The sequence below is a fragment of the Orcinus orca genome, chromosome X (assembly GCF_937001465.1).
Source record: "Orcinus orca chromosome X, mOrcOrc1.1, whole genome shotgun sequence".
In the NCBI taxonomy this organism is placed as follows: domain Eukaryota; kingdom Metazoa; phylum Chordata; class Mammalia; order Artiodactyla; family Delphinidae; genus Orcinus; species Orcinus orca.
Window position 1 is genome coordinate 115,100,869 of NC_064580.1, and position 19,531 is coordinate 115,120,399.

Here is a 19,531-nt window from a genome sequence, read left to right on the forward strand (position 1 = left end):
ACTTTAAGACAAAAATTGTTACTAGAGACAAGGAACATCTTCTAATGAGAAAAGGTGAAATCACTCCAGAAATTATAACATTTATAAACGTGTATACACCTAACAACAGAATCCCAAAATACCGGAAGCAACGAGTGACAAAATGGAAGGGGGAAATAAACGATTTAAAATTAACAGTTGGAGACTTTGATAATTTCGATAATGGACTGAATAACTAGACAGAAGATCAAAGATCAACAGGGGAGCAGGAGACTTGGTTGACATTATAAACCAATTAGACAGCAAACTATAGAACACTCCACCCCAAAATAGCAGAAATCATCTTATTCCGAAATCCACGTGGAACTAACTACAGGATAGACCATACACAGGCCCTAAATCAAGTCTTGATAAATTTAAAGGGATTGAAATTAGACAAAGTACCTTCACAAAACAACAATGGGATGCAGTTAGAAGTTCATAAGATAAATAAATTTGGTAAATTCACAAATATGTGAAAATTAAACAACACACACCTTAACAACCAATGGGCCAAAGGAAAAAAATCACAAGGGAAATTAGAAAATACTTTGAGATGAATGAAAACTAAAATACAACATAACAAAACTTATGTGACACAGGAAAAGCAGTACTTAGCGATAACTTTACAGAGGTAAAGGCCTATATTAAAAAAGAAGAAATATCTCAAGTCGATTGCCTAAACTTTCCCCTTAAGCAAGTAAAAGAAGAAGAACCAACTAAACTGAAAGCAAGCAGAAGGAAAAATATAATAAAGATTAAAGCAAAAACCAATGAAAGGAAATAGAAAAATAATAGAGACTATCAACAAAGTAAAAAGTTAGTTATTTGAAAGATTAGCAAAACTGACAAACTTTTAGCTAAACTGACCAAGAAAAAAGGAGAATACTAACTACACAAAAATCAACAATGAGAGGACTTTACTACTGACATTACAGAAATAAATGGAATTATAAGGGAATACTATGAAAAATTGTATGCCACCAAACTAGATAATACAGATGAAATGGATAAATTCATAGAAGTACGTTGTAAGGCATATAATATATGATGTTTTAGAAAGTGTTGATTTTGAATCAGAAAGTTGTGAGTTTGTGCATCAGCTTAACCATATACTGTGAGCTTGGGAAAATTACTTCTCTGGATTTCAGTTTCCTCAGCTATTAAAAATGGATAATAACACCTACCCTGTGTATCTTTTTAGGATTATAAATTACATATGTTATACATAACACTAGATTATATATAAGGAAACATTATATATTTTATGTATTATAAATATACATATATTTATACTTCAGGAACTAGCAGTTCCTTTTTAGGGCTTCTTGCTGGTTCTCTTTCTCACTTCTAAACAACAGAGTGAGTGCTCAAGTCTCAGGCCTTGAGACTCTTCTCTAGCTACCCTTATCCATGTATTGATTTCAGAGCTTAAATACTACATAAAAATATATTTGTATATATATATGTGTGTATGTATATATGTAAAAACATTAGCAGCCTAACACAATATCTAAGACATAGTAACTGAAAAATGGTGTTCATTTTTACCTAAATGGTAGTTATTATTAGAGAAAAGTATTTGGCTCAAAATAGGTGCCAGAAAATTCCTTCCCACCTTTCCTGGTCTTAGCTTGGCTCCCATGCACTTATAGTTTCCTTCTCTGCTTGTGCTTCTGAATTGCCCTCATTTCTCTCCGGAACATCCTTCACTCCTTCCCACTCTCATCTCATCCTTGCAACCTTGGCCTTCCTAATAAAGACGTGGCATCAGGCATGGACCTCTTTGCATCTGCCTTCTGGGCTAATTATTTGACGCTGGACACGAATCCTGCTGCATGATCAGCCCTTTGCTGCCCTCACCTGGCCTATTGCAGTGTTTGTTACAGTTGACTGGATGACCACTGGCCAGTAGAGGCTCAGACGGACCTAGTTCTGACAAGGAGTGCACAGAAAGAATTCCCTGGGGAATTCAGACTAATGCGTCCCTTTCTCTGGGAGATAGGAACGAAGAGGCAATGGCCAGCTCAATGTGATACCACCAAAAGGGAAAATTCAGTGCCTTCACAACAGTCTGTTTCAAAATTGGTCAGGATTACTCATGGCTATGTCAGCATTAGACGGGGAGAAGGCAATAGTCATATGGGAACCCCAGGCCTCATATGATTGCCTTTCTGAGCTCAGTTCAGCTTTGGACCTCTAAACACTGGGACCTACCTAAGCCAAAACTCTATTTCTAAACATCAATGCTCTCTTCCCAGTCTAGCATCACGTGCTACTCTAAGGAGCGGGTGGGCGATGAGAGCACCATCCCGTTTACTGGAAGAGCGTTCCCCACAAACAGGCACACTCTCACTGCTTCAGCTCTCCACGCAGCCACTTCAGACACATAGGTTAACACGTGAAGGACCTCTGTGAAGTTCTTATCGACTTTTGTCCTTCGATAAAACAAGGCTGAGCTATGACAGCGTTCTGTAAATGCACGTGAAGAAAAATTTATTACAACTTAAAGCAATAGCATCATGAAGTTGAACATAATACTCTATTATAAACTTCAAATCGTGTGACAAATGAAAAATGGCTACCATAAACAGGAAGGTAAACTGTGCCCTTTGGCAAGAAGAATTTTGGTCCATATCAGCTCTAAGGGAAAAAAAAATTCAAAACCCTTTAAATGTCATTTGCAGATGGTGTCTATCTGATCTACTACCAATTTAGCCTGTCATGGAATCACATATACATGACCTGCACGAGACGTTTTAGGTCATCTGGGCTAACCTCCCACCCTCTTCAGGAGACCCTTTCATAGTATTCTTGACAGCCTGTGAACACAGACTGGCCTGAATTAGAAAATCAGTCCGAACAACAGACAGCCAAGTTGGTCGTATGACTGTTTTCACACCACCTTATAAAATGATTTGGAATATATTTTTCTGAAAAAAGTACTACAAGCATTTATTACATTGTTGATTTGCATAGAGTTCTTTCAAAACTAGGATGAATAATTCAAATGGAAAGACTGTGAAAGAAATTGCAATTAAGGGAGGGTGATATTTTACTGCAAGCGGTATGGTAATCAGTGTACAACAACGTTCAAACTAATTGTAGGTTTTAGTGGGAAAGCTGAGATTGGAAACTATTTCTAAATAGCAAACTGGTAGTCTATCCACAGAGTTAACACTGGCTTTGTACTTCACTCTCATTGCTCATTTCAACACATAAGCTAAACAGTGAGTTATTAAATGTCCCCAATCTGTTCTATTAATAAAATAGAATTCAATACTTGTTTGCTGAGTTAACGAAGGAAGGAATGATGGTTGTCTAAACCTGCTTCATGGGATCTAAAGAAATAAATACAATACTTTTCTCCAAGGGCATCTAACGGTTCTATTCATTTCCTATCTTGCCCAATGATTTCCCCACCTTCACAGAAAACATGTGCCTTTTGTCTACGCCTTACAGTAACTCTTCTGGGTGCCGATTTAAAGCATTAGATCCATATCCAGACCTCAATCATATCACTTACTACATTCTAAGTTCTAATAACATGCTTATGAAGAAACTAGAAATATGTAATTATAAAGCATGCATGCTAAGGAGCTCCTGGAAGGCTAAACTCCTATGGGATTCAACTATGTACGCTACGTCACTACCCCCTTTCCACCCCTAGTATTTCAACTCTAACCCTAACCTAACTCTGGATACAAACTTATAAGAAACCACTTTACAACTCTGGATTCTAGAATGATGGCAAAGACGTTCTTTCTTTCTTTCTTTTCTTTCTTTTTTTTTTTTGGCCACGCCAAGCGGCATGCGGGCGGGCTCTTAGTTCCCCGACCAGGGATAGAACCTGTGCCCCCTGCAGTGGAAGCGCAGAGTCTTAACCACTGGACCACCAGGGAAGTCCCGCAAAGACTTTCTAATGGCAGTCCTTATCAGTTGGTCTAAGTAATGAAAAATTAACCACCTAATTACATGACATTTCTTCCTAAACATTGATGCAATTATCAAACAAGAGCGTGGCCAGAGAATGGTGACACAGATCCTTGACCAAGCCTTCTCTCAGGCCTTGTGACTGTGGATAAATCATTTAAGGTCACTGTGATTCCCCATTCTTCGATCTGAAAATGGGGCTAATTTGCTGCCTTTGTTTAACTGTCAACTTCCTGGAAATGTGAGTTTTGAGTTCTCCAGAGAGGAAAGGTACACAATGGAATGAAAACAACAATACAAAGCAGGAGACAAGATTGCAGTGTCAGCTCAATCATAACCTATGTGGTCATTATCTCACTACATTGACACTTCTTCACTTATCCAGTGAACAGTGATCTCCAAGGTTTGAGACTGTGGACCAAGTATTAGGGAAGAATATTGAGAATGTGGCCTAACTGATCTTATCAGGAATTCAATATGAATAAGAACATAAATGGTTCTGTGTGTTAATTTCCCAGTATTAAAACACACACACACACACACACACACACACACACACACACGGATCTCCTAGAAAACCTTCTCTGAGAAGATTGGATGAAGCAGCTGGTTTTATTTCTATACTCAGTAAAGCAACTAGTATGTGGCACAAAACAGCCATTCCTTTTGTGACCCTGCAAAATAATCAGTGTTACAACTGTGTGTGCATATATGTGCAAGTATCTGTTTGATAGCCTTGAACAATATTAAAATGCTCTGATCAGATATTTTTCTCACCAGTTCCTCTGGGGAGAAGTGCAACGCTTAATGCAAAATTCAGCCTAACCTGTTAACACAAAATGTGTCCAAAAAACTCTGGAGATTTACAGCCTGAATGTAGAATTATTCCCTGTTCTTTTACTTCTCGTCCAAATGCAAAGAAATTAACTTTCTGGTCATAATTTCAGTACTTCTGGGACATTATCGGGACCAAAGTAAAAACAGAATATCATTATATTGTCAGGTCCTATGGCCGAGTGTGACTAATAGCTGCAGTGTCACAGACGTAATAATCCAATAAAGGCTCTGTGTACTCAGGGCCAAGTTGCACCAGTGCTGGGAAACATGTAAATCTAGTGGCAGCAGATTTCAATCAGCAATTCAGCTTTGAAGATCACAGGTCTATCTGTGCCCTCCCACTTTTGTCCCCTCATCTCACACCTTTCTCTTGAGTACTCTCCCTCTCCCCTCTGTGGATTCTTACTTTTGCTCTATCCTTGGAAAGCCAAAGCAAGAAGCACCCCACCGTTGACATTTTCTAAGACTTCTCTATCAAAATTGCAATGTTCCCTTCCTCTCAACTTGTTATACAGATTAAGTAAATTTAAGTTAGTTTTGCCTCTCTAACTAGATTGTAAGGTCCTTGAGAAAAGGATCATTTCTTGCCATGCTTTTTCATTCTCTCTTCAATGTCTGGCCTTGTCGTGAGTTTATTTCAAGTATGTCATGCGCTCTGAATCCTGAGCAAATTTATTTTCTTCATTGTTTTTACCTCCCAAATGAGACAGGAAAATTTCTATTGTATGTAGCCTTTGAGGACTGTTCCAGTTCTCCTGTTTCATGATGGTCCACATTTGCACTCCAATGGTCAAATACCTCAGTACTCTTTCCTCTGTGTCCACTTATTTTCTATGATAGTGTCAGATCCATTAAGAGGAATTCACACCTGACTATCAAATTAAAAGAGAACTAATCAATAATGCTGATTTGATGTCTGTGTTGCCTAGAGATAATAGGCTCTGCAGTAACTACCTATGGAGAACTAAATTTTAACCACTAGTCCAATGTTAAATATAACCTTCTTATGATATTTTACCTACATTAGTCTATGGGTTAAACAACCTATTCTCCAGTTTATGGCCAGTGAGTTTTTAAAAATAGTCTATATACCATGTAGCTGGAGTTAACCAGTGAGCCAGCATTAAGGCCAAAATGGAAGCTAAAAAGGAAAGCCCTACCAAGATTGCATTTTCAGATAAGGAAGGCAGAAGGCTGTCTCTTGATGGGCCAGGTGAGGAGTTTTGTTTCACTCACCATGTTGGCATATATTTGCCCCCCAAACATTTTATCTTATTCTGAAGGATTAACCTGAATTAAAACCCCCTGATTTTGCCCTTCATTATCTCTCACGATTAGTCACCTTCTAAAAGGGTTGAGGAAAATTGTGTAGTGGTTACACACTTGACTTTTTCAAGCTAGTTTGGGCCCAGGCATCAAAGAGAGCTAAATGACATTTCAGAAGTTTAGTCATTTTGAATAAAGATTCCCCTTCCTAATGAATTTGAGCAGAAAAATATTGCATTTAGGTAAAAAGGCGTAAGAATCAAAAACAAGGCAAACACTTGCCTTATGAATACCACCACCATTTATATAGTACTTATCATTTACAAAGAGCTTTTGTATACTGAGAACTAAAAGCCTCAACCCCCTCATAGCTCACTGCCTACATAAACATGATTTTACTCTTCAGCTCTCTTATCAAACATAATTTTACTATTCTACTGTATTCATCAGCACGACTTTACAATTCCAGGTTACTCTTGCTCATGAAGAAAAACATTGCAAATAATTCTGTTGCTCACTCTGGAAACTTCCAGAAAAAATACTCAAATGAACTACAGACTTCCAGCAGAGAGGACTGAGATCAATACCCTGTCTCAAAAACCTCCCGTTGTTGTGTCCACCAATCCTAAAGTATTATATCATGATCCTTACCTAATCCTAATCAATCTCCCATACTCCAACAGCCACCTTTAACCAGATTCCCAAACCTCATAATTATCCCCATTTAGCCTTCAAGTTAGTACTCTTCCTCACCACAATAAGGATAAACTCAACTTGGCCTTACCAACAAGTTATTCCGGTGGTATTTCTGATGACCCAGCATGCAACAATGCTTTTACCTTCTGCCCTCATAACAGCCCCTTTAAGAAGCTGGGGAAGATCTCATCATCTCTACTTTATACTTAGAGAAATTAAAGTTCAGAGAAGTTAAGTAATCAGCAAAATCAAAGAACATCAGCAGTGGAAGAATGAAAACGGTTTAAGTTCAAAGTAAGAGTTCTTAATATTAAGTATGAGATCTTAGAAGTCAGCCTGTGCAGATAGGGAAATAGGAGATCTTTAAGACCAGAAGGGACAAATAAAAATAGAAAAGGAAACGCACCTGGGTCTACATTCTCTTCAAGAGTGTATTACATAAAGAAGGATGTTTAAGTTCTTAAAGATCACAACGGGTGACCAGGATTGTGGAGAACCTAAGAAATGATGAGATGTAAGAACTCAATAATCAGAGGGGGATGACTCCAATCCCACTCACTGAAGGAGCCATGAGCAGGAAATGATTAAGAAGCACAAGGTGTATGGAAATAGCAAGTAGGAAAATACCTCTTGATGATTAAGACCAAAAAATCTAGACGGATTAGAAGAAAAGTCCAGGACTATCAGCATAAAATAGTCACAGACTAACTGGATGATTTTCTAGTGGCAGCTACTGTAGGTGAGTTGGCATATAGGAATTGCATGTTTCCTAAGGGCACAGGGCCGAGGAATTTATGGAATTAGGAAAGATGTATCAAAGATGAAACCGGATAAACTTTAGCTAAGCGGGGCAGGGACGGAGAAAACCAAAGCTTAAAGCAGATTTTAGATGGCCTGCTGGTGTTCACGGAAAAGAGACAGGATTTAGGTGAATAGATGCCTTCTGTCACACACAAACTGTATCAGCTTCAGTAATGTCATCACAGTGAAACCCCACAAACAAGAATATACTAAGAAAACAAAGATCTGGGCCAGAAACCAAGAAAGCAGAGGAAAAAAGACACTGAAACTCAGCACACAGAACTAGCCCAAAATAAGAAAGAAAAAGAAACTGATCAATGTATGGAATTTAAACTCAGAAATTTAGCTAAGCCCTCCTGAAAAAAATCAATGAGGGATCACAAGAGGGAAATGAAATATTACAGGCAGCAACCATGACTTCAGATTAAAGTACAGCAGAAAGATATGACCTACGGAAAAGCTGAAGGAAAACAGTGTCTTGAGGAATATATCGGAACAATCTCACCCTCAAAACAGCAGCTCGTGTGCAAAAGTCTGTCCCAGAAATTCAACTCTCTAAACAAATGAGAAGTTGAGAGGCCACCTACCCCAAAAGCCATTTTTCAAAGACCCAATAAAAATCCACAAGCGGCAGGGGCAGCAAAGCCTACACCAACTCAGAAATACAGAATTCAGAGAAAATGGTAAATAAAGAGCCGTCTCCATCATCAGTTTCTCACCTTCGCCAAAAGGGCAGTTCTCTCTCCTATACTCAGAATGGGCACTGGTATCTTCTTCTTCCTTATACATATTTGGAGCATTGTATCAGGGACCCTTAAATCTCTACAATTCATAAATGCTCTTCCCATGTTACTGCAGGTCTGCATAGACAAACCTATCCATTTCCAGACTACTCATTTTCCACTGGGCTCAAGGTGTTTTGGAAAGAAATGAATCAAATATATAAACTAATTCTGAGAACTGAAAGGTTCTTAGATGATGGTCTCCTTACAAATGGTCTGACTGTGACTTGCCTATTGAGTACTGCCCAGTTCACACACTTTCCCTTCACTTGTTTCCATACTGCCTAAGTTTCTCTGTCTCCTGTGCACTCATGACATGTGTTTATATGCATAAGACTTTGAGCTATCATTTTTCCAGGTTGAGAAACTACCACTAAGAAATTAGTATCTAAAAACACCTACAGTGCAGTCTAAATACTCTTCTGTATTTTGGTGAGTACAATAACTTTTCAGGGCTGAAAGGAACCATTCTCAAGCTCTGGATGATAAAAAGATGATGATCGATACTACCATCCTTTCCTCATGTATCAAGTGTAATCAGCTTTTCTGTCACTTTAATAATAGGCCAAGTAAGACGACAGTGTTAAAAGCATGGAGCTACCAGTTCTTTACAGAAGTGTTTAAAAAATAGACCAGAGGGGGGACCTTCAAGATGGTGGAGGAGTTAAGACGTGGAGATCACCTTCCTCCCCACAAATACATCAGAAATACATCTACATGTGGAAGAACTCCTACAGAACACCTACTGAACGCTGGCAGAAGACCTCAGACCTCCCAAAAGGCAAGAAACTCGCCACGTGCCTGGGTAGGGCAAAAGAGAAAAGAAAAAACAGAGACAAAAGAATAGGGACGGGACCTGCACCACTGGGAGGGAGCTGTGAAGGAGGAAAGGGTTCCACACACTAGGAAGCCCCTTCACTGGTGGAGAGAGGGTGTGGGCCGGGGGGAAGCTTCGGAGCCACAGAGGAGAGAGCAGCAACAGGGGTGCAGAGGGCAAAGCGGAGAGATTCCCGCACAGAGGATCGGTGCCGACCGGCACTCACCAGCCTGAGATGCTTGTCTGCTCGCCCGCTGGGGTGAGTGGGGGCTGGGGGCTGAGGCTCGGGCTTTGGAGGTCGGATCCCAAGGAGAGGACTGGGGTGGGCTGCGTGAACACAGCCTCAATGGGGCTAGTGCGCCACCGCTAGCTGGGAAGGAGTCCGGGAAAACGTCTGGACCTGCCGAAGAGGCAAGAGACCATTGTTTCAGGATGTGCGAGGAGAGGGGATTCAGAGCACTGCCTAAACGAGCTCCAGAGACGGGCGCGAGCTGCGGCTATCAGCGTGGAAACTATAGAGACGGTCATGAGACGCTAAGGCTGCTGCTGCAGCCACCAAGAATTTGTATGGAAACACAAAAGACCCCCAATAGCCAAAGCAATCTTGAGAAAGAAAAACGGAGCTCGAGGAACCAGGCTCCCTGACTTGAGACTCTACTACAAAGCTACAGTAATCAAGAGAGTACAGATAAAGAAGATGTGGCACATATATACAATGGAATATTACTCAGCCATAAAAAAAAACGAAATTGAGCTATTTGTAATGAGGTGGATAGACCTAGAGTCTGTCATACAGACTGAAGTAAGTCAGAGAGAAAAAGACAAATACCGTATGCTAACACATATATATGGAATTTAAGGGAAAAAATGTCATGAAGAACCTAGGGGTAAGACAAGAATAAAGACACAGACCTACTGGAGAACGGACTTGAGGATATGGAGAGGGGGAAGGGTGAGCTATGACAGGGCGAGAGAGAGGCATGGACATATATACACTAACAAACGTAAGGTAGATAGCTAGTGGGAAGCAGCCGCATGGCACAGGGATATCGGCTCGGTGCTTTGTGACCGCCTGGAGGGGTGGGATAGGGAGGGAGGGAGGGAGACGCAAGAGGGAAGAGATATGGGAACATATGTATATGTATAACTGATTCACTTTGTTATAAAGCAGAAACTAACACACCATTGTAAAGCAATTATACCCCAATAAAGATGTTAAAAAAAATTAAATAAATAAATAAATAAAAATAAAACATATACTGGTTTTCCATTAAAAAAAAAAAGAGAGTACAGTACTGGCACAAAAACAGACATATAGATCAATGGAACAGGATAGAAACCCCAGGGATAAACCCATGTACATATGGTCACCTTATCTTTGATAAAGGAGGCAAGCATATACAATGGAGAAAAGACAGCCTCTTCAATAAGTGGTGCTGGAAAAACTGGACAGCTACGTGTAAAAGAATGAAATTAGAACACTCCCTAACACCATACACAAAAATAAACTCAAAATGGATTAAAGACCTAAATGTAAGGCCAGACACTATAAAACTCTTAGAGGAAAACATAGCCAGAACACTCTATGACATACATCACAGCAAGATCCTTTTTGCCCCACCTCCTAGAGAAACGGAAATGAAAACAAAAATAAACAAATGGAACCTAATGTAACTTAAGAGCTTTTGCACAGCAAAGGAAACCATAAACAAGACGAAAAGACAACCCTCAGAATGGGAGAAAATATTTGCAAATGAAGCAACTGACAAAGGATTAATCTCCAAAATATGCAAGCAGCTCATGCAGCTCAATATCAAAAACACAAATAACCCAATCCAAAAATGGGCAGAAGACCTAAATAGACATTTCTCCAGATAAGATATACAGATTGCCAACAAACACATGAAAGGATGCCCACATCACTAATCGTTAGAGAAATGCAAATCAAAACTACAGTAGGTATCACCTCACGCTGGTGAGAACGGCCATCATCAAAAAATCTACAAACAATAAATGTTGGAGAGGGTGTGGAGAAAAGAGAACCCTCTTGCAGTGTTGGTGGGAATGTAAATTGATACAGCCACTATGAAGAACAGTATGGAGGTTCCTCAAAAAACTAAAAATACAGCTACCATATGACTCAGCAATCCCACTACTGGGCATACACCCTGAGAAAACCATAATTCAAAAAGAGCCATGTACCACGATGTTCACTGCAGCACTATTTACAACAACCCGGGTATGGGAGCCACCTAAGTGTCCATCGACAGATGAATGGATAAAGAAGATGTGGCACATATATACAATGGAATATTCCTCAGCCAAAAAAAGAAATGAAACTGAGTTATTTGTAGTGAGGTGGATGGACCTAGAGTCTGTCATACAGAGTGAAGTCAGTCAGAAAGAGAAAAACAAATAGCGTATGCTAACACACGTATATGGAATCTAAAATTTAAAAAATGGTTCTGATGAACCTAGGGGCAGGACAGGAATAAAGACACAGACGTAGAGAATGGACTTGAGGACATGGGGAGGGGGAAGGGTAAGCTGGGACAAAGTGAGAGAGTGGCATGGACATATATACACTACCAAATATAAAATAGATAGCTCGTGGGAAGCAGCCGCATATAGCACAGGGAGATCAGCTGGGTGCTTTGTGACCACATAGAGGGGTGGGATAGGGAGGGTGGGAGGGAGGGAGACACAAGAGGGAGGAGATATGGCAATATATGTATATGTATAGCTGATTCACTTTGTTATACAGCAGAAACTAACACACCGTTGTAAAGCAATTACACTCCAATAAAGATGTTACAAAAAAAATTGGCTGCAAAACACCACCTACAGTATGATCCCATTTTTGTAGAAAAATAATAATACTTATCCATGTTTAAGACAAATGACTGGAAAGTGAGAAAGTGAACTCTCAACCATGGTTATCTGTAGAAGGTGGGATGAAGATTATTTTCATCTCACGTTCCTGTCTTCATTTTATAAATTTTAAATATGTACATTAAGAAAGAAAATACCTGTGTTGGTGGTAAAAAAAAAAATTAAAGAAATTCAATATACAGCAGCAACTAACACAACACTGTAAAGCAATTGTACTCCAATAAAGATGCTAAATAAATAAATAAAAATAAAAAATAGGCCATAGATGGCATACATATCTAAATGAAGCGTTTACAGCAGTTGTTGCATCTCAAACGGAGATTGCCTTCAAGGATACTAAAATTTAAAGTCTCATCTACAGTGATATCTTTGCCCACGAGAAATCATCTTTAGCCATTACTTTGATTAGTTGAATCAAACCACAAGGCAGAAGGTGGGAGGACACATGAAAGTTTAAAAAATCAAGTGACAACAGCGCTAGACATTTCTTTTGAATGCCTATATTCTGAAGCTAAAACGTGTAGGAAAAAGTGGTATTTACAGTAAGTCACAGTTTTGCCTCCTGATACATGCATCACCTTCTATATTTGCTGGCTACATCTCAGACCATAGAAGTAAAACTCCCGGATCTGTGATACCCCTTAGGTTACTTTCCAGCCGGGGAGATGCTGAAGCACAGGGAGTAATGGGAAGGGGGAAGGGGGCAGGAGACACCCCCTGAACACACAATGCCCGTGACACCTTTCACACCAGAAGCCCTTGTCCTTCTGTCTGCTTTATCCTCATCCTCAGGAGCAGCTCTACACAGTGCTGCTGTTAACAGCCTTCTGGGCTGGGCTGTAGGCCCCTGAAGGTAAGAGACCATTTCTTATTTGTCATTCCCCCTTCTCCTGATTCCCTTTCTGAGAATTTATCCTCTGTAATTCTTCTCCCTCTAGAAAGACAGACAAAAAGTGGCCAAAGAACCCCATCTTAAATCCTTTTAGCGCTCTCATGATTTTTTGAGCAGCTTTCAGCACCAGTTTTTCTATAGTTGCAAAATCACATGTGTCACTTCTGGATAAATATGGTGAGCAGGAAATGGGGGGATGGTGGTAGGTTGGGAGAAGTACTATTTTGATGAGTAAACCTCATGGAATTATTTTATTCTTTAAATGTCGTACTGGTATAAGTTTGATACAAGTGTCTAAAAAACACAAACTTCTATTTCATGACTGGTTTGTGCACCCAGTTTCTGCACGGACGGATTGCAGGAAATGCATGTCAGCCCCATAGTTGGACAGTCAGTGACCAATGGACAGTCTTTTCTGGATCACTTTTGACTCATTAGAACTCCATGAAAAATATGAATTCCCACAAATGCCTACATATGATGAGTAGAGTTTATCATGAAATGAGACAGTACGGTCATTGTAGTGTTAAGAGAACCTCTCATTTTAATGAAATTATCACATATTTCTTGTTTCTGCTGAGAAATTACAAAACAAAATAACAGGAAGGGAGGAAAAAAGCTTTCAGGATAAGGATAATATCTATGTCATTAAGATGCACCAAGTTACCTTCCATTCTGGGTATGAATCCAGCCAAACCACCGACAAGCAACATTTGGAAATTAGGCAAAATTGATTCCCAGATGCAAGCAAAAGTTCAAGGTGAGGGGGCGGGGCGAGGAGCAGACTCCGATGGAAAAGAAGTCTAGAATACCAATAAACCTCAGCTTTGTGAAAGCATATTTTTATGGAATTTCATAAACATCCCCCTGTGGTCCCTTGACATTTCCAACCTAACTACATGCACACATGGAGAAAATAGGTTTATAGGATAGCCAAAAATGAGAGATGCTCAAATAGGTAGCTGGAAGGTGTTTTTTGCTTAAATGAGGAATCAAAATTCCCACTGGGTTCAAGTACCCAAATGACCTACACACTTACACTAACTACATGTGTGGGAGTGACTGCTTTGGTCAAAAGTGCAAGGGAACAGATGGGTTTTGGGGTCTCCTGATGGCTGGGTGCCAGCCATGGCTTTAACTGATAAGGAGCAGTTTCTTTGCATAGATATTTAAATTAAACAAGTGCCTCTCACAGCCAAGGCTTCTAACTGTTTCTAATTAACACTCATGCAAGCTGTGAAAACCTTTACCTGCAGCCATTTTGCTTATTTTGTGAATCAAAATGATATATTATTATTATTATTATTATTATTATTATTTTGCGGTATGCGGGCCTCTCACTGTTGTGGCCTCTCCCGTTGCAGAGCACAGGTTCCGGAGGCGCAGGCTCAGTGGCCATGGCTCACGGGCCTAGCCGCTCCGCGGCACGTGGGATCCTCCCGGACCAGGGCACGAAGCCGTGTCCCCTGCATCGGCAGGCGGACTCCCAACCACTGTGCCACCAGGGAAGCCCAAAATGATATATTATTAAAAATGCTTCTCTTCTGTGACTCTCATATGTCCTCACCTCGACAAGCGTCCTGAGAGAGGCAGGCCTTTATCAGTTCAGGCGGGAACAGTAAAACTGGATCTGTTGAGAAGAGACCAAATTTAGAAAAGTTACTCCCTGACCAGCAAGCTACTCATGTACCCTTGTGCACTATGAACGATCATTCTTCTCTCTTTACTCTCCTGCCAGCATGTTTCTAGCTGGCATCTCTTGCCCTGCTTCCTCTAGGGAAATCTGTCCCTAGACCTTAAACGCTGCATCATCAGCTAGAGAAAGACCCAAGCAAGGAGAGCAGAACCTCCACTCTTGACTCTGGAAGAAGAACTCTAGCAGAAGCTCACAGGTCTGCTCTTTGGGCATCTAGCAGTTACGAGGCTCTCCTGAGGCCCTCGTGGCTATCTAGAGTCTTAATGCAGTATTCTACTAGAGTTACCTGCAGATTCTGCCTGATCCAGCCACAGTGCGGCAATCTCATCAGCTCCTTCTAGACTTTGGACAGAACTTCTTAAAGTGTGTGTCTACACACAGACAGACAGCAATGTCTCTTGTCCCTTTTGACATCTCACCTAGACCTAAGGTCCTTCACTAGGAGGCAGTTCACTCCTAGAATCAATTCCAGACACTTGGAATGCAAATATGAACAGGACAGAGAAAGCCTCTCTCTCACTTGTGTTTTTATTCTCATGGGCCAGACCTATAATTAGTCTCCATCAAGATATACAAATGACCTGCAATTCTTCCATGATCTTCTCACCATTCCTACAAATGTTATTATTGAAGTCAGACAGGCAATAAATCCTGCATCAACCATGCAACTTTTTAAATGCCACGTGGGATCTTTTGTTGCGCAGCACGGGCTCCTCTCTAGTTGTGGCTGGGCATAGGCTCCAGGGTGCATAGGCTCTCTAGCTGTGGCACATGGGCTTGGTTGCCCCGCGGCATGTGGAATCTTAGTTCTCTGACCAGGGATGGAACCGGCATCCCTTGCATTGCAAGATGGATTCTTAACCTCTGGACCACCAGGGAAGTCCCCTACGCGGTTTTGGGTAAGGTTTAGTCTAAATACTGCTAGCCTCAGTTTTTCACTTAATGGGAAATAACAATGATCCTTGCCATCCAGGGCCTTAAAGCAATTTAACCAATTACAGGGAAAATTCAAAGGTCTTGAAATGTCAATGTGCTATGTAACAGCTAGACACTTTAGTTTCTAATCAAAAAGAAATGTGGATATTTGGACCTTGGGTGGGTAATCTTTAGAAGTTCTTTTGAGACTAAAGGTTAAAAGTCTCCTTGAGAACATCTTAGGATAGTGCATATTTATATTTAGCATTTTCCCCCATCTTTCGCATTGTCAATGTTTTTACCTAATCTTAAATGAACTAATCACAGATCAGAAGTGACTTGTTATAGGCAAGGAAATGGAGGAGAACTTTCTACGACTGCCAGTTAACAGGCACCCTCCAGCCAGCATAGCTTGACAAATCCTAGAATCCCACCGGGTGCTGAGCCATGTCAGCCTCGGTATAAGGTGTCCAAGTTAGCAGAGACAGAACCTGGGCTCAGAACAAGGAAAATTCTGAGTCCCTGGGCCACCTCTTGCTTCATAGCAAGATCACAGAGGTGTGGTTTCCAAAGAGAAGCCAGTGTAACCTATGAGGAATTTGCTGTACCTGAGAAAGGAAAGAAAATAATTAAAGGAAGGGGACAGGGAAGGTGCTAAACCAAGCAATACATGCATTCAGGAAACTGGGGAGTGGGGGGTTAATTCCTTGAGTATCTCCTGTGTCCTGGGTGCATTACAAAGATTATCACATTTAATTCTCACAACATTCCTGATAGCAAAGTATGATCCCTGTTTTGCAGATAAAGAAACTGAGACTCAAAAAGTTAGTTAGGAATTAAGGATAGACAGTTACTGGTGGAATCAGGTTGGAACTGTGATCTGACTGACTCCAAAGCAACCCAAGTGGCAAGTTATAAAGCACCAAGCATTAGAGCTACGTCATGCAGGCATTTACTCTACAGATGATTATAGTAAGTGCAACTCATAAGACTTACTGGTACATGGCTGCAGGGGGAGACCACATCCCAAAACGTAGGCCAGAGTGAGCAACAACTCCAAGTGTATAAACTACGGTTAGAAGATGCCCCACACTGAGATTTGGTATTCCCGTATTCTGAAAGCTTCAATCCCAAATTAATAGGAAATCTCATCATTCATCAGAAAGGAATCCTGACCCAGTTACCACACACCTTGCCAGAAAATTGACAGTTAGCAAAGGTGAAATCAAGTGCACACACAGGACCTGTACATGTTTTAAAGAAACATATCAGATAGCAATCTGGGTGAAACAGCACCAAATGGGGAATTCTTACCAATCAAGTCTTGTGGTTTGGACGCGTGTATTGGACAGAGACTACGACCAGGACAGGGACAAGAGACAGCATTTATTATACAGGAGCATTAAATGTAACCCAATCAACATTAGCACTTTTTGTCATGATCACCTCACCCAAACCCATTCATTCCACTGTGTAATGGAACAGGAAACAACAGGGGTCAGGGAGCCTTAAGCATGCAAATCTCAAACCTTGCCCCCAGCTTCCAATACCTGAATTCACTGAAAATTTTTAACAGTGGCACAAAGTGTTGAAATAATATGTTAGAAGCCAGCTGAGCTACCAGACTTGCCTTAGAGTGAAAATGAACTGAGTGTCTCTCAGACTCAGAGACTGGAGGCTTTCTGTGTATTAAATATGGTATGTGGTCCCAGCAATGTCTGCAGATCAGGAAAATGGCCAACAATGTATGGAGGGGTAAAGATTTGGAGGAGTATGACCTACATATTAATTTAATTCCTGGCCTATGCCTTCAGGACCCCTACCAAATAAATGCCACAGGGAGGGTAGGTAGGCTGGCCGATTGCCATTCCCTGCTTCCCACTTGGTCCATGAATCTCATCTCTCCCCTTTTCCATAGAGCTGAGCTCTAAAATTACATTCAGATCCACATTCTCATACCTGTTGAAACGAAGGAAGCTAAGCAGCACCCCGAACTCCTTTGACTCCCGAAGTTTGTCTTCTACAATCTAGTGCGTTCCACCCTTCTGCTGTCTGCTACTGGCTTTCCAAAAAGAATAAAAAGAAAGATCAAAACTTTGGTGTTAAAAAGGCGAAGTGAGGTTTCTTTGAAATCAGAACAGTTTGATTATGCCAATGTCTCTGTAACAGTGGCACGCACAGTGTACAGAGGAATACAAATAAGTATGGGGGAAAAGACTCTCCTGCTTAATTAAAGGAACTGGTTGTACAAACAGGGTCTCCACCATAGAGCTAGTCAGCAGTGCCGGAAGTGACCCTGCCACTGCTGGTAGTTCCCATTTCTAGAGACCCAGGGAAGGGGTTCAATCGTGTTTAATGAAACAGGAGACAGCAGAGTTGCCCTCTGCCCGACGGCCCTCACCTCACACTACAACACTACACAGACATGCACTTAATCATCTGGCTGGTTCTCACTACTGGTTCTGGTGCCTTCTTCTTCATGTTACAAGCCCACAGACTGATCATTACTGGACTTTTCCACAGCAGGACCTGAGAAAGGTGATGGTTGAACAAATCTGCCAGGAGACTTAATGAGGGTGGACAGCTTAGCACCACAGTGGGCAAGTTACTTAACTTGGAAACTTATTTAGCTGAGTGGCTGAGACAAACATCCTCTTTTTTCCTCCTTATCCAGAGGAACTTTTGGAAATGGCTGGGGGGGCCAGGGTCCCGAATCAGGCAGAGTGAAAGATAAGACAGGGACTGCACTCATCCTGTGGCTACCAGATCAGATGAGACTGCTGCTTCAGAGGTTTGATTGCCCCTTCAAAATGAACCATAGTTCATCCTGCTTTAATCCAACACCACAGGGAAAGTAGGAAATATTAGGCTAAAAGGCAATGTCCCTTAACTTCTATGAGACGGAGTCTCGAACAAATCTGTTTATTCTATTCAATACCATAGCTAGAGACTCAGGCAGGATTACGGGTAATAAACCTTTGAAATGGGAGGCTGAGCTGTTCACCAGATTCCACAACAACACTTCATGGGGTATTGGTGTAAGTAACCAGTAACACAGTAAGTTAGAAAATCACAGGCATCAAAAAGCAGCTAGTATCATTTAGGGTACTTTTAGGAATAACCCCAACCATTACATAACATTGCTACTGTCTGAAACTGACAATAGATCCTTCAAGGCAGTAACAATAAAAGAAATTTGACAGGTGCTAACATTGGCTTGTGTGGATGTGGCCTCTGGAAAATATCCGCCCCTGTAAGAATCCTATGAGCAAAGTGGACGCAAAAAAGATGCCTTCAAGCCTGACCCCTGGACCTACATACCACAGTTAAACATTTTTCAAGGGGCTTCCCTGGTGGCGCAGTGGTTGAGAGTCCGCCTGCCGATGCAGGGGACGCGGGCTCTTGCCTCGGTCTGAGGGGACGTGGGGTCTAGCCTGGTCTCAGGGGACGTGGGGTCTTGCCCTGGTCTCCGGGGATGCGGGCTCTTGCCTCGGTCTGAGGGGACGCGGGCTCTTGCCCCGGTCTCAGGAGACGTGGGGTCTTGCCCCGGTCTGAGAGGATCCCACATGCCGCGGGGCAGCTGGGCCTGTGAGCCGTGGCCGCTGCGCCTGCGCGTCCGGAGCCTGTGCTCCTTGACGGGAACGGCCGCAAGAGTGAGAGCCCCGCGTACCGCAAAAAAAAGTTTTTTCAACGTTTAGGGCTTGAAACGGTAGTATTTGTGAGGCTAGTTAATGTCCCAATGCCTAAAACCTCGGTACCTCATCGTCACAAAGGCAGAGGCAGCTTTCGATCCTACCAACAGTCTGTCTTTCTAATTTCTAAACATAATACAGGAAGAGAATATTTGGAGATCACTAGTGTTCCACCAATAAAGTCACTGAGATACTGAACAGTATACATAATTCAAGTAGAAATCAAGAACAAGCCAGACAAATTCAATACCAGCACCATTTTACCTCAAAGCGAGAATCGGGGTTCCTCTCACT

At 41.5% G+C, this 19,531-nt stretch overlaps 1 protein-coding gene across 1 annotated transcript in view; it reads right to left on the minus strand.

Annotated features, from left to right (window-relative positions):
• USP26 (ubiquitin specific peptidase 26) overlaps positions 1-19,531 on the minus strand; it is a 115,558-nt gene that overhangs the window by 50,485 nt on the left and 45,542 nt on the right. The window contains exons 6-7 of the mRNA XM_049704541.1: positions 17,505-17,603; positions 14,502-14,564 (exon numbers count right to left, since the gene is read on the minus strand). The gene's annotated coding sequence lies outside the window, so the exon portion shown is untranslated. The remainder of the gene's footprint in view (positions 1-14,501; positions 14,565-17,504; positions 17,604-19,531) is intronic.